Raw genomic sequence first — 15,214 nt, forward strand, 5'->3', positions numbered from 1 at the left:
ACATGATGTACCACTTATTTATAGCTCAGTTCTTTATAACATTATATATAAAAAATTATGAGCAAACACTTTTCTTTATCACACAAACATCATATTTATTCTACCATTAATATATATAATACTTGATAAAATGACAGATAAATGACAATGGCATTCATTACAACAATGTATTTTTCTACAGTTAACAACAAAAGCTAGCCTTTGACATTATTCACAACTGTAAAGCAAGAAGCAGTGCTTTCTCTTCTTTCTCTTCATCAGATATTCAGGCACATGAATATCTTTTATATGAAAAAGGTGTATTAGATTTCATATGTCTATTACCTGTTTCTCATCCACGCTTTATAATATAATAGTTTAATCTACTGTAAAGATTATGGCATCTGTTTAGAATTTTTCTTGTAATTATTTGGATCATGAAACATTTTTAAATGAGTTTAATATTAATTTAATATATCTAACATATTTGTTTCCTCTCTTAAGACATAGCCTTCTAAAGTAAGTACTACTCATTGTTTCACTTGCTAAACACTTAAAAATTTGGGGTTTGAGGCATGCTCTAAAAATTTTAATAAATTCTGAATTATAATAAGTAAAGTTTTCTTGCTAATATTTCAGAAGACTTATCTCACTACTTGTCACACTAAAAACAAGCTATTTATTAGTGTTAGCTAGAAATCATGTGTTTCAGTTAATTGTTAAGTTAGTTAACTCACACAAAATGAATGAGTGTACCATGAAAAGAACATCTCTTTTAATGCTAGCAACTTAAGGTCCCATCGCTTTGAGCGTGGGTTCCATTCAGTATGGTGTAGTTGCAATGTTTGATGGACTGTGTACCTGAAATGGGAGCAGATGGTACCTGTTGCTCCAGACTATATATACAATTTGCACATGATTTAATGGGCTAGCGTGAAAGTCCTGGCATTGGAAGTAGGTCAACAGAAGGATCTTGACTTCTGTATGTGCATATGTGTGTGCATATGTTGGATGTGGCACACATACTAGAGCTTAGCAGATCAATCAGGACCCAGAACAGGACATAGTCTTGGAACTCTCAGTACAGCTTTACTGATAGGCACCCACTCTGAGATACAGAGTAAACAATAAGACTATCACACATACACAGAATATTGTTCTCTATGGCTAAAAGAATAATCTCAGTGTCTTCCTTCAATCCACCATCATGTGAAATATAAAAAATTTATGACTTCTTGTGAAAACATTTTTAGATAATAGAATTATTGCTACTTTTTGACAAGAAGCAATAGCCTTGGCTAAGCTTTACATTCAGAGACTTTTTTGCCTTATTTGAAAAACAAGAACTGGAAACATTTTGCTTGTGAATGTAGTAAATATTTTTATGAAAACAGATCTGCTTACTATCTTGCAAGAACTCAAGATTATCAGTTCTAGATTTTGGATGAAATAGAAGAGAATATGGAATAATATAAGCAATAAATGCACCCTAAGTAGAGAAATAATATTGTCAAAAAGCTTATTACTTAACTTAATCCAATTTCCTTCTCTATTCTTTGAGATATGAAGAAATGAGCTACTGCAACAAAGACCAATAATACTGTCCCATTCGAGCTCTCATTATTATACTTCCATAATTAGCAGATATACAATAATGTGCAAATTTAGGATAAATTTATTATTCCACTGAAGTCAATGCTGTTCACAGCAAGATGGACAGAATTTCACCCTTATTTTTTAGTAAGACATGAAGTAACACACACAATAGCATCCTCAGAATTAAGTTAATAGCCATATATTTAGTGGAGCATTACATATAAAGTTCAGCTTTTTTATGTCTCTGTTCTTTTTCATTCCTGTAACTATGCAGTTAAGCAAGATATCTGTGATTTTACAAAACCACCAGTATGCTTAAAACACAAAAAAACCACACAAAACAACAGTTTCCTTATAAAAGAAAAAAACCCCATAAATTCATTTCATTTAACAGGCATAATTTTTCAAATTAATAAAATCAAACTCTACTGCAAATTTTACAAGTTTTCATTCACTTTAGAGCGATGTTTTACACTACAAATTGTTGATATTAAGAGTTGTGTATTTAAAATCAACGACTTTTGAGTTATAGCTTTACTAAATATGTAACATTATTCATGTTGAAATTGTAACAAGTTGTAATATCAATAAGACACTGTAATATCAAAGTGATGACACCAGGACTCCAGGACTTTTTTTAAAGATAAGAAAACAGAGAAACTAATTGTGTTATATACAAGACTTTCAGAAAGGTAGTACACTTTCAAAGTACTCGCAGTTCTCCGAGGTAGAACTATTATTTAAGTATGTATGCATCTAAACAAAATAGTTCACAGTATTTAAAAGCTAGTATAAACATAATTGCACAAAGTATTTTCACTGACAAATATACACAATTTCTAAAAGTGATTAAATCCAGCAATTTTTGCAAATTAAAAAAGAATGCAAAAATGCAATTTAGCACCTTAACTATCTGAGAATTCTCATTAATATTAAAATCTGATTAAAGATAATGTCATTTTTGTGTTTATAATTTGTACTAATTAAAATATTTATATGACAAATTGTTTGAAACATAAATGTTTTTCCCATACATAGAATCCCATTAAAGCAATAAATATCTGTACTGGTTATACAGCGGGCACTTTTCTGGTCACATAGAGAACAATAGACACTGTATAAGGCTGGGAGCAGGATTTCCAGAAGGGCTCCTTTAGGTGTCAAATCTTTCAACAGTGCTCCCTGCAGTCTATGCTACAACACGCTCTGTGCAGATTAGACTGGAACTATTAGTCACTCTGACATATGTAAAATTTCATTTTCACAACAAGAAAATACTTGTATTGAGTATTTCATACTAATTTCTTTCACTTATTGTTCTCATTCTGTACTTTTTCCCTTTGCCCTTTTTGAGTTTACCTTTTCCCTTATAGACTTTCCCGTTGTTTTCCAACTGCTGCTATAATAACTCTTTATCATCACAAGTATTCAGATTCCTGGGTCTCATAAATAAACAGTATAAAGGAAAGTTGAATCAAGATGTAAGCACATAGCTGACCTTTGCAATCTGACAAAATGTTTCACTTCATAAACAATGAGGTGATAAATCATTTACTTCTTACAGTAACAAGACTGTCCTCCAAGACCTTTTGGAAAGTACTAAAAAGGAGGAATATGTTTATCTGATACTTTAGTAAACCCACAGACTTCATTGACTGTATTTCCTTGCTTACTTTTTAGGAAACAGTATTGAGTTTTTGGTTGGATATAATAATTCCTCTACTATAATGCTACCCATTGATATACATTTTTGTACATTTCAGCTATGTAGATCTCATTGCCTTTGCATCAGTTTTACCGTTCAGTGATTTATTTCATTTCCTAATAAGTAGAAAGTTCAAAACTGAAAGATTGTGAAAATCGAAATGTCTAATTATTATGCTGGGCCCTGAAAGGTCTACTTCCAATAAATTTTCTAACAGACTCATCACACGTACAAATATAAACCAGGTTATTTAACATGAAAAGAAAAAGGAGCAGACACTGAGCACCATTTCCACTGGAATGAAAAAAATCCTGCAGAAACCAACTAACAAATCAAGCAACAAAAAAAACCCTTCAAAAAGCAAATTATATTATCTAATGTAATTCTCCACTAATATTCCCATCGTTTTTAATGTTTGCTTAGACTCTGAAATACTTTATCACTTCCTGTATTTATTTCTGCTTTAGCTTAATCTCTGACCTATAAAATACTACTCAGTATGCTGTTCTTGTCCTGCTCTCCAGGATCAGCAACAAATAGGAGAGAAAGGGACTTAACTGTAGTAAAAATGTGATAACTATCAGTGTGCTGTCACTGTTTCCTTGAAATATTGTTAAGCATTAATGACAAAAAGTTCCTCTTCTGTGTATGCTGAATTTATTGTAATGGTATCTTGTATTATAAAACACCACTCCTTGCAGCCCTTAAAAAAGCCCTGTCATAACAATGAAATACTACCTTCTCAGTGTTTTAATTGGTGAGCCTTTTTATTCAGATTATCCTTATTTGTTAGTATCCATGTACCTTTGTCAAAGATCTAAATTTTACCTCATTATGGCAATGCCTAAGACCATCAACAGTGACACCTTTTCTCACATTTCGGCATACACTAGTTGTAGAAGAAATACAGATATCACCACAGAGGCAAAATCATGCAGCAGAACCACAGTTCCCTGTAATCTACACCTAACTATGGCTAGACAGTAATATTTTCTACAACTCTGGCTTGTTGCTTATGTTTTCCATTGTGCCTTTGCAGTTTAAGAAAGAATGAAACTACAAGAAATAAAGAATAGAGAATTTATGTCAAATGTCTTCATCTTTTTCTTGTTACCTAATATTTTTTCTACACCTCAGAGCTTTTAATTCCTTCTACTGCTTTCAGATTACCTACTTTCTAGTCCCTGTAGTTAAGATCTAACAGAAGTGAACTGTAATTGCATCAGTGCCATATTGCACCATCCATTTTTAAGCAGTATTCCTCAGGGGAATCAATGGGGAATACTGCTTAAAAATGAATGGCACAATATGGCTTTATGTCATGCAGGTAAATTTGATTACAAAGCTACAAAAACAATAAAAAATGAAGAATAACAGTGCATAAACTCTGCAAAAGGGACAAAGTGTGCCTTGAAGAACTGCTAATGGGATGCTTCTTATCTAATGGGCCATTGTTTCCAGATCCAGACTTGGATACTTACTATTTAGTTGGTCTAAATGAGTAGGTAGAAAAAAATAATTATTTGGTGATATGATGTATGGTTTTAGAATTTAAGACATTGTCATAGTTTAACCTCATCTGGCAACTAAACAGCACATGGCAACTCATTCACCCCAACCCTCAGCAGGATTAGGGGAAGTAAATTGGAAGGCTAACACTGAGAAAAATTGTGGATTGAGATAGGAGAAGTTTAATAATTGAAATAAAATACTAGTCACAATACTTTATAAAAAATGGAATGAAAAGGAAAATAATGAAGAGACAGAAAGAAAAGCCAAGAAAGACAAGTGATGCAAATGAAAACACTCACAACCAACCAGTCAGTCTCTGAGCAGTAGCCCCACAGACAACTTTCCTCCTAGTTTATTGCTGAGTATGATATTATACGGTATGGAATATCACTTTGGCCAGTCAGTATCCCCTCCCAGCTTCTTGCACACTCTCAGCATGCTTGCTGTCAGGGCAGTATGAGCAACAAAAATGGCCTTGATGTGGTATAAACACTGCTTAGCAATAATGAAAACATCTCTGAATTATCAAAACTGTTTTTAACACAAATCCAAAACATAGCACAATACTAGCTACTATGAAGGAAACCAGCACATGAAAACATTGATTTCTGTTTTTCCTAGTCTGGTACAATACAGTGACACTCTATTCATCCTTTTTTTAATCCAAATGACAAGATTTTTAGTATTAAGGATTTCTTCTAGTGGTTAAGTCAAGACTAATATACAGGTAACAAGAAAAAAAAAATATACTGACAGATATAACAGCAACAGAAAAAAAAAAAAAAACCAAAGTAAAACCATAACAAGGAACACTTAACAGGTAAAAATGGCAGACAAATTTCTTCCACACTTTCAAATTACATATACTTCTATTTTGGATTTCAATCTGTAAATGTGAAGGTGATGAAACACCTAATATTGTTTTGACAATACAATTAATATGGAAAAGACAATATAATCTAGAAATACATATTTTCGTTGCTGATTGGAAATACAGAAATACATTAGAAATGAAAAGACACCAATAAACACAGAGAAGGAAAGACTGCATCACTCTACAGTTGGAAAGCAGTACCAAAGAAAATAATATTTTAAAGAATGTAGAAGCTTCTTATATTGTCATTTCTTCAGTCTTCACAACAGAGCTTAATTATGGCAAATGCATTGATTCTAAAAATGAGAAAGAAGCTCAGGGCAATATATGTTAACAGTATTTGAAAGTGGTTAGTTAAAACAGAAGTCAGTAGAAGCTGTCAAAATTCCCTCAGAAATCACCAACTTATCAAAGTAGAGCCTGAGCCCTTAACAGAAACTGGAAAAATGATGACATTTAAAAAAAAAAGTAAAAAACCAAAACCCCAAAAAAGCCCAAAAAACAAACCAAAGAAATTCTTAGTAGCAACTTAAAATACTAGCAAGTGTAGAAATGTAAAAGCAAAAGCAACCACATAGATATTGCAGAAAAACTTAATGGGTCAAATATTGACAGTGATTTTCAATATGTTCAAATGTTGCTATAGACAAAGACATCTTTAACCTAGGCTTTCCTTTATTAGACACAGCAGTTAACATTTCTGCTCCATTTAAGAGCAGTAAAGTCTCAGCAAGGACATGACATTAAGTTTTTGCATTTAAAAAAAAAAAGAAAGAAAGAAAGAAAAAGGGTTTCTATTATTATGTAGCAGGAAATATTTTAAATAATTGCTTTTGTTTAGTCTCCAAAAGAGAAGATTGAGATCACTGGCAGACTAGTCACTTTTTCAGAACATGGTAGATTGAGGTAATGATAATTTAAGCACATTTGTTCTTGACTTTCAAAGGAACTATATGTGGCTCATGAAGGCCTCACTGACTGATCACATTGCCTTTCTGCAATAAGCAAAGACTGTTCCAGAAGGAAGAGATATTAAAGATACCAAAGGACGGGATTTGAGGTCCTTCTGGCTCACGTTTTCAGGCCAGCTGGAAGATGGTGAGGCACCTCCACTCCTCCATTCTCCTCACTGCACTAGAGATCTCCACTTGATAAATGCACCAGAATTCCATGAGGTGCATTTCCAGAACTGTGGCTCACTTGAGAAACACTCAATAAGGTTGTGGCTCCTTCATTGTTTTTTTTTTTTTTTTTTCTCTTTGCCAATAAAATAGAATTAAAGTAACAGGCTCTGAGAATGGAGTCATCTAATAAGAGAAAATGCATGACATATTTTGTGCTGCAATTTAAGTATTTGCAGTGTTACAGTCCCTGCTCATAACAAATAGAGGTGGAACAGGTATTTGCAGTCAGCCCATGCCTCAGCATAGGTTCTTTTCTTTGAAAGAGTACACCAGAGATAGCTTCCACAGTTGAAAGTGAGTAACTAAAAATTGAAAAATGCTTTTTAAGTCAATCACCTACAGCAAAGCTTTGACGTGATATAGGGTATTTCTGGAGGAAAACAAATAATCATTTTAAAACAACTTTTCTACCATCATACTAAATGAAGAAAAAATAAGACAAAAGAAAATTGGAAGTAATAGGAGTCTTCTATTGGAGACTGTTTCAGAGCCTTTAAGTCGGTTTAGACAGCAAACGGAAAAGAGCATTACATGACAGATGTGTAGAAGTAAAAATAAATCTGACACTAACAAAGCTTTAGGAATTTTTAGCTGCAATAGCAGAATCAAGACGTTGACTTATAAGAAGTCTCAATGAAAGATGTGTAAGGATTTACAGATCCTTTCAGAAGAAATAATCATCCCTTCCAATCAGAAAGTTTTTTTTTTAATTTTTTGTTTTGGAGTCTATATACCTTCTGCATTGTTTGTGTTTTCACTTGTACACTTTTTATCTCTAAATTATATTTCATTGCTTATTTGGTTTAAGAAAGAATCATTCCTATTATGAGATGAAGAGTATGATGATTGCTTCTAAGTCATTTGATAGACAACAGCAGTTGAGGACTGAATAAAGGATGTTTTCTGTTTCGTAACCTTACTGGACAAAGACAAAATTAAAACATCTTTTCATTACACAGAAGAAATTTACAAAATGTGAGTATTAATGTTAAAATTATGAGCCACCTTAGAATTCATTGACATTATGAGTTCCTTTAGAGCTGCACAGAATAAAGAATTCACTCATTACTAGATAGTTGGTAAGTGATATCAACTCCTGAATCTTCTTTTGAATGTAAGACTCTTGCTATTTTAGAAGTGAGGAGTCTGTAATGGGTGTATTACCCATCAAAAAATCCTTGATGTTACTTTAGGCTGCCCATCTCTACTCTCTAGAATGTCTCTTTATGCAAATAAGTTTTCTAGCACTAGCACTGAATCACAGCTGCCAAAATGAATAAGCTTTTTGAATTACCTGAGAATATTACTACAATATTAAAATGAAAATCTATAATTCATTTGGTTTCCAAGTGACTGATGATCACTTGGTTTCCAAGTGATTTCCAATATTTTGAGTGTCTTCATGCATCAGTAGTTACTGAATTTAATTTCAAATCTGAGATCTGACAATTAATGACAAATTAACTAAAGTCCCTGTAATCTGCTGAATTTCAGCTTACTTGCCATCACTGCTGTTTCTGTTTGCAACAGAGACTTCTAAATTAATTTCAATCAGATGTAAGTTCCCACTTTTCCTTAAATGCTTTCCCTTTTCAGTTTACAACTGGACCTGTGGATAATTAAATTTATCAATAGATTCACAACTAGAAAGTAAATCTTACTTTACTATAACAAACTTTGTTTAACAGACAAAAAATAAAACAGTAAGTTTCCAAAGACTAAAATGCCATAATACACCAAAAGTAATACTAACTCTAATAAACACAGTTTTGTGCTAAAAGGGAACATTAAAACACAAACAGTAAGAACTACTTAAATACCTGAGTTAATTATGTTTCATTTAATTATGAGGGAGCTGGGGCTCTTTAGCTTGGAGGAGAGGAGACTGAGGGGTGACCTCATTAATGTTTACACACATGCAAAGGTGGGTGTCAGGGGGATGGAGCCAGGCTCTTCTCAATGATGGCCAATGATAGGACAAGGCGCAATGGGTATAAACTGGAACATAAGAGGTTTCACAGAAACATAAGAAAAAACTTCTTCCCTGTGAGGGTGAAAGGAGCACTAAAACAGGCTGCCCAGATGGGTTGTGGAGTCTCCTTCTCTGGAGATATTCAAAACCCACCTGGATGAGTTCTGTGTGACCCTCTCTAGGTGGTCCTGCTCTAGCAGAGGGGTTGGACTAGATGATCTTTTGAGGTCCCTTCCAACTCTTAAGATTCTGTGATTAGGTGAAAAAGAAATACACTGAAGTACAAATAATCCAAGCAAACTACCAGTAAAACATTGCTGACTTCAGATACATTTCTGTAAAGGAATAAGTTAAAAATAAACAGATACCTTCAGAAGATGTTTCGTCTCATCTAATCGCATTCAGGATAGACAAGAAGAATTATTGTAGATGTGGCCACAGATTCACATTTAATTCTAGGCTTCTAATAAGCAGCTGTCTAGTTATCTAAGCACTTTCTATAACCAGACAAGGTTAAAACGAAGTCTATTATTTAGACTCTGGAAAACTCCAGCTCTCAGCTACTAACCAAGATAGATGTTGAAGAAAAATCAAATTAAAAATTTCCCACTGGGAAACATCTAGTAGGGTTTCACAAGTCTTGATTCTGGGATCAGTCTTAGTCAATGTCTTCATCAGTGAGTTGGGTGGGGGGATGAAGTATAAATTCGCTGATGACACCAAACTGGGAGGACTGGCTGATTCCCCAGAAGGCTGTGCTGCCATTCAGCAAGATCTCGATCGGCTTGAGAATTGGGCAGAGAGGAACCTCATGAGGTTCAAGAAAGGCAAGTGCAGAGTCCTGCACATAGAGAGGACCAACACCATGCACCATTACAGGCTGGGGACTGACCTGCTAGAGAGCAGCTCTGCAGAGTGAGACCTGGGAGTTCTGGTTGACAGTAAACTATGAGCCAGCAATGTGCCCTCATGGCCAAGAAGGTCAATGGCATCCTGAGACGCATCAAGAAGAGTGAGGCCAGCAGGTCAAAGGAGGATGTCCTCCCTCTGTGCTCTGCCCTGGTGAAGCCTCATCTGGAGTACTGGAATTTCTAGAGAGAGTCCAGCACAGGGCCATCAGGATGATCAAGGAAGTGGAACATCCTGATGTGGCTGGTTAAGTGGGTTAATATATATGTTTCTCAAATGAAATAAAAGTTAGGAAATCACTATTTTGTTTAGACTACATTGAAACAACTTAATAGTTTGTGCACAACTTTCCTTAACATCCTCAACAGCTTTCATTTCAGAACATTACCAGAACCAATGCACAGAACTTAAAGTGTCGACATTTAAATATTTAATTACAGGTATCTTTTACAATTCTGTTAAAACCAAATATTGAACTGATACACAAAATTCAAGTAAGTGCTCTAAAGAAGAGGAATCATAGCAGCTATTTTCGCTAAAATTTTTAGTAGTCCTTGAATGCTGTTAATTGAGGAAGGTCTCAATCTCTAGGGATGCCATAAGACAAAAACACTCCAAGTTTGCTGATTTTGTGTATTTATTAACACTGACTCATTAGAACATGTCTCATGGGTAAAATGAAGTATGAGAGTGAAAAAAATTTTTAAATATAATTCTGCTAGAATTTTAGTAATCTGCAAAGGGCTAGTCATAATGATTTCAAGGTAATTCACCTAACTACTAGGAGCTAACACTTAGAGATATTTATTCTATGACCATTATCCTGCACTTCACAAAAGTAAAACTGATGTACATTTTACTTCCTAGTCACACAGTACTGAGGACTATTATTTGTCCAATTGATTCTAGATTTCATTAGGCAACATAATTTTGTGATATCTGTAAAGTTTGTTGTCTTAACATTATGTAAAATGGATTGCACATTTCCCAACACAGGTATCTTTCGGATCTTTGTGATAACCTTCTTTTACTGTAAGGATTTATCTTTTTTAAATAACATAAAACTCACCATCACTCCAACAACTTTCAATACTTACCTTCTAATCAAAAATTAATGCTAACACATTGTATTACTGTCATGGTTCAGCAAGGAGCAGCCTTGGTAACAGGGGGAGCGGGTTGCAGTGAAGACTCGGTAAAGAGTTTTTGGACTCTCCCCCTGGCTCCTGGGTTCACACCCACCTCTGGCCCAGCTGGGCCAATCTGGTGCCTCTGTGATCACTAATTAGGGATAGGAATTTGAAGCGCTGGTAGGAGATGTAAGAGTGATACAAGATGGAGGCGACCATGTGGACCCTACAGTCAGAGAAGCAAGAAGGAAGGAGGAACACTACACCAGAGACCCCTCTGTAAGCCGTGGAGAGAATGCAGGCTGTACCCGTGCAATCCATGGAGGGCCATGGCAGGACTGAGAGCCACCAGCAGCTCCGTGTAAGTGCATCCGGACGGGCAAGGGACTGTGTGGGGAGGGGGCGACGGCGCAGGCCGTGCTGGAGCCTGCACGCCGCAGAGCAGCCCCACACGAGAGGCAAAGAGGAGCTGCAGCCTTTGGAATAAATGCACGTAGGAGCAGCCCGTGCAGGGCTGCCGTGTGTGTGAGGTACCCCATGGACTTGCAGGGAAGACTGGTGTGGAGCCCACCTGCCCTGAGGAGGGACAAATGGCAGAAGCTATCAGGAATAGACTGACTGAAACCTCCACTCCCTGCCCCCCTGGGCAGCGGGGGAGGAGGTAAAAACACCAGGATCAAGGCTATGAGCCCAGGAAGAGGGGAGGAGTGGGGAGAAGGTGGCCTTAAAGGGCTGGTCGGACTCTTCATTGTACTACTCTGTGTTGTTTTATTTTGGTTATGTTTTGGGGTTTTAAGGTTATTTTTTAGTTGCTGTTGCATTAAATTACTTTCTGTTTTCTTTCCCAAGCTGAGTAGCCTGGTCTGTTCAGGTCTTTGGTACTTGAGGCTAATCGTGGTCTAAACCATGACAATTACATTTCCCTTAAAATATTTTTTTAAATACCTTTCTTTGTGGCAATCTGTCAGAAGTTTTAAAAACTTCAGTGATATAGTATCAACTGTTGTTAATTTCATTCACATACTTGTTAGGCTCTCAGACTTCTCATTAAGCTCCACATTCCACTTCAAAAGCTTTATTGATTTTTCTCGAACATGTTTAACCACATGTTTCCTAGTTCTCTTCTTTTTTATAATCTTTACCAATTTTCTATCTGGAAATTGCCCAATTCCTCATCATGGAAGAGTTCTGACATGTTCATCACCTTCTACTGCTTTGACAGAAATGCTAACTTAACCTTAAGGTCAACATTTGTACTTCAAACACTTGGTATCTAGGCTCTTTCAGAACTATACAGAAAAGACTGTCTCATCCTAGCGACTTGTTATAGCTCTGTTTATTGATTTGCTTTGATGTCTTTTCTATAACTGCTTTCATTTTGACTCAGTTCCTTAGAGCCAAAGGAATGATTCTGATGCAGGTTACCTCAGCAATGTAATATAACAAAAAATAATGTAACAAAACAGAACAAAATAGAACATGTAATTTACTCAGCTTCTCGGCAGTAACATTGTCCTTGAATGTATTCTTGGCTTTGAGCTTCTGTTGACATTTTAATCATTCTCCTACTTTTTTATTCTTTGAAAAAGTGTATAGCAGTTAGATTAGGTTCACATATTTTAAAATTGTTTCTCAAAACTCTACTCCTCCTGGAACACACATTTTAATTTCTACTACATTACTTGATTGTGCTGTTCCATCACCTCCTTTGGTGATCCTTTTACATTTTTTTTCTTTTTGATGAGACTCTTAAATGATATTTCTATATGATTTCCAGGTGAGCAGTAAATACTTACCTTTTTGCTGTTGCCTTCAAATTTATTTCAATGACCTTCTATTTGATATAGCCCCTCTTACAAAATAAAAAACGTACTTTAAAGTTTTTTCTCTTCTCTTCCTCCCAGGGTGTCCAATTGAGTGCATTATGGACACTCTGGATACATTCTGAGCACATTGTCAAATGTAATCTCATTGAGAAAATCTGCTCTAAGTCAGCTATTTCTCTACTCATTTAATACTTCTAATGCTGAAATAAAAAAGGTGTTAACTGAATAACTAATACTTGACCTGAGCATAATTAAAATATCACTGTAATGTTCTCTCATCTTTATCCACTTACATGTATTCTCAACTGCAACTCTAAATATCTGAATATATCTTTATTTAAAATTCACCCATGAACCAAACTAGTATTTCTTGGCATGCTATGCAAGTAAAGTTTTGAACTACAGACTTAGTCATCAACTGATTACCAAACAATAGGAAAATATAAAACGAAGTGCAGTACAACACAGAAGGAAATTCAACCTTTTAGAATCATAGAATGGTAGGGAGAATCATAGGAATCCAAGAATGGAAGGGACCTTCAGAGATCATCTAGTCCAACTCCACTGCAGAAGCAGGTCCACCTAGATCAGGTCACACAGAAACATGTCCAGGCGGGTCTTGAAGACCTCCAAGGAAGGAGACTCCACAACCCCTCTGGGCAGCCTGTGCCACTGCTCCCTCACCCTCACAATGAAATAGTTTTTTCTTATGTTTAAGTGGACCTTTTTGTTTTCCAGCTTCATGCCATTACCCTTTGTCCTGTTACTATCTACTACAGAGAAAAAAAGGATGTCCCAAACTCCTGACACCCACCCTTTAGATATTTGTAAATGTTAATAAGATCATCCCTCAATCTCCTCTTCTCCAGACTAAACAGCCCCAGTTCCCGCAGCCTTTCCTCATATGAAAGATGTTCCAAACCCCTGATCATTTTGATGGCCCTGTGCTGGACCCTCTCCAGAAGTTCTCTATCCCTCTTGAGCTGAGGAGTCCAGAACTGGACAAAGGACTACAGATGAGGCCTCACCAGGGCAGAGTAGAGGGGGAGAAGAACCTCCCTCGACCTGCTGGCCATACTCTTCTTGATGCATCCCAGGATGCCATTGACCTTCTTGGCCATGACGGGACATTACTGGCTCATATTTAGTTTATTATCAATCAGGACTCCTAGGTCTCTCTCTGCAGAGCTGCTCTTCAGCAGTTCGACCCACAGCCTGTACTGGTGTGTGGGGTTGTTCCTTCCCAGATGCAGGACTCTGCACTTGTCCTTGTTGAACCTCATGGGGTTCCTCTCTGCCTAACTCTCAAGCTGGTTGAGATCCTGCTTTTAAATTCATAACAAAAAACCTCACTTCTAAGGTAGCTGGAATACATAAATGTCTGTTAGATATGTTACAGAATATTTTTTAAAAAATCATAAAAAGATTCCAGTGAATACCTAAAAATACCTAAAAAGAAAAAAATTGTTATGCATGCAGATTCTGAGTGAAACATCTCGAGTCATGAGATTTTAAGAGAGGTGGTTATCCTTTTTAAACTGGATGATGATCTTCCTTACTATCCCTGGAGTAGGTTGACAAAATTCATTAAAAAGGAAAATAAAGCTGAATTCCATTTTAAATCATTTCTGTTAATTGCAGCTTTTCCTAGTCCACAGCACCCGCCCTCAATTCCTACTCTGATCGTCAATATGAAGATGACAAAACTTACACAAAGAATGAAATACAAGTCTTATACATGTACTCACTGACATATCCCACCTAATAAATCTTCCAGTTGAGTGGATTATTATGCAAGAGTGAAGACTTTCAAACTGCTAGCCAAGGTTGAGTTGAAAACATGCATATTTATCAGATACAGGCAGTGCAGATGACTGGATTTATTTAATTCCAGTTATTAATTAATTGACTTACCTTGATTACTGACTGATACTACATAATCCTGTCCTACTTGTATGCCTTGCAATCATTGGAAAATAAACATTTGCTTATCTCTGTGAATAAATGGTAGGGATTTTTTTGTCCTTCTAAGACTGGAAAACCCTGCAGAAACTTTGTTTGTTCTGAGAAAACTCTTAAAAAAAAAAAAAGTATCTACAATGTTATCCCTTAATACAGAAAAAAGCATACACTTACATTAGAGTTAAAATCTGTTTTTCTTTCCACCTCAAAATACATAATAGAATCATTTTTTAAAGGAATAATAGAATTTTTACAATATTGTAGTGCAAAATTTATATATTCAGAGCAAATAAAGTCAGCTTTTAATATTCTAACTCAAAAAAAATCACATACTTTAGTTCTGCGTTTTTGTCTGTGCTTACTATCTAATTTATTTGGCTTTTATCGCCAAATAAATTAGAAACTGTATGCAAGTTAATACAATATACGTTACATGTTTTATTATCTTTATGCTGATCCCAATAATATCAAAGTGTATTGTTACATTGTTCTTGCTTATTCATGGTATTTTTTAAAACAAACAGTTGCATCTAAGCAGACCTATTAAAAATTATGTCTTCTGTAT

General features: G+C 35.5%; 1 protein-coding gene across 3 annotated transcripts in view; it reads right to left on the minus strand.

The window, feature by feature from the left end:
* Window positions 1–15,214, minus strand: part of CSMD3 (CUB and Sushi multiple domains 3) — a 611,954-nt gene that overhangs the window by 146,492 nt on the left and 450,248 nt on the right. The window lies entirely within an intron of this gene.

Source organism: Colius striatus, chromosome 4 (assembly GCF_028858725.1).
Source record: "Colius striatus isolate bColStr4 chromosome 4, bColStr4.1.hap1, whole genome shotgun sequence".
Lineage (NCBI taxonomy): Eukaryota > Metazoa > Chordata > Aves > Coliiformes > Coliidae > Colius > Colius striatus.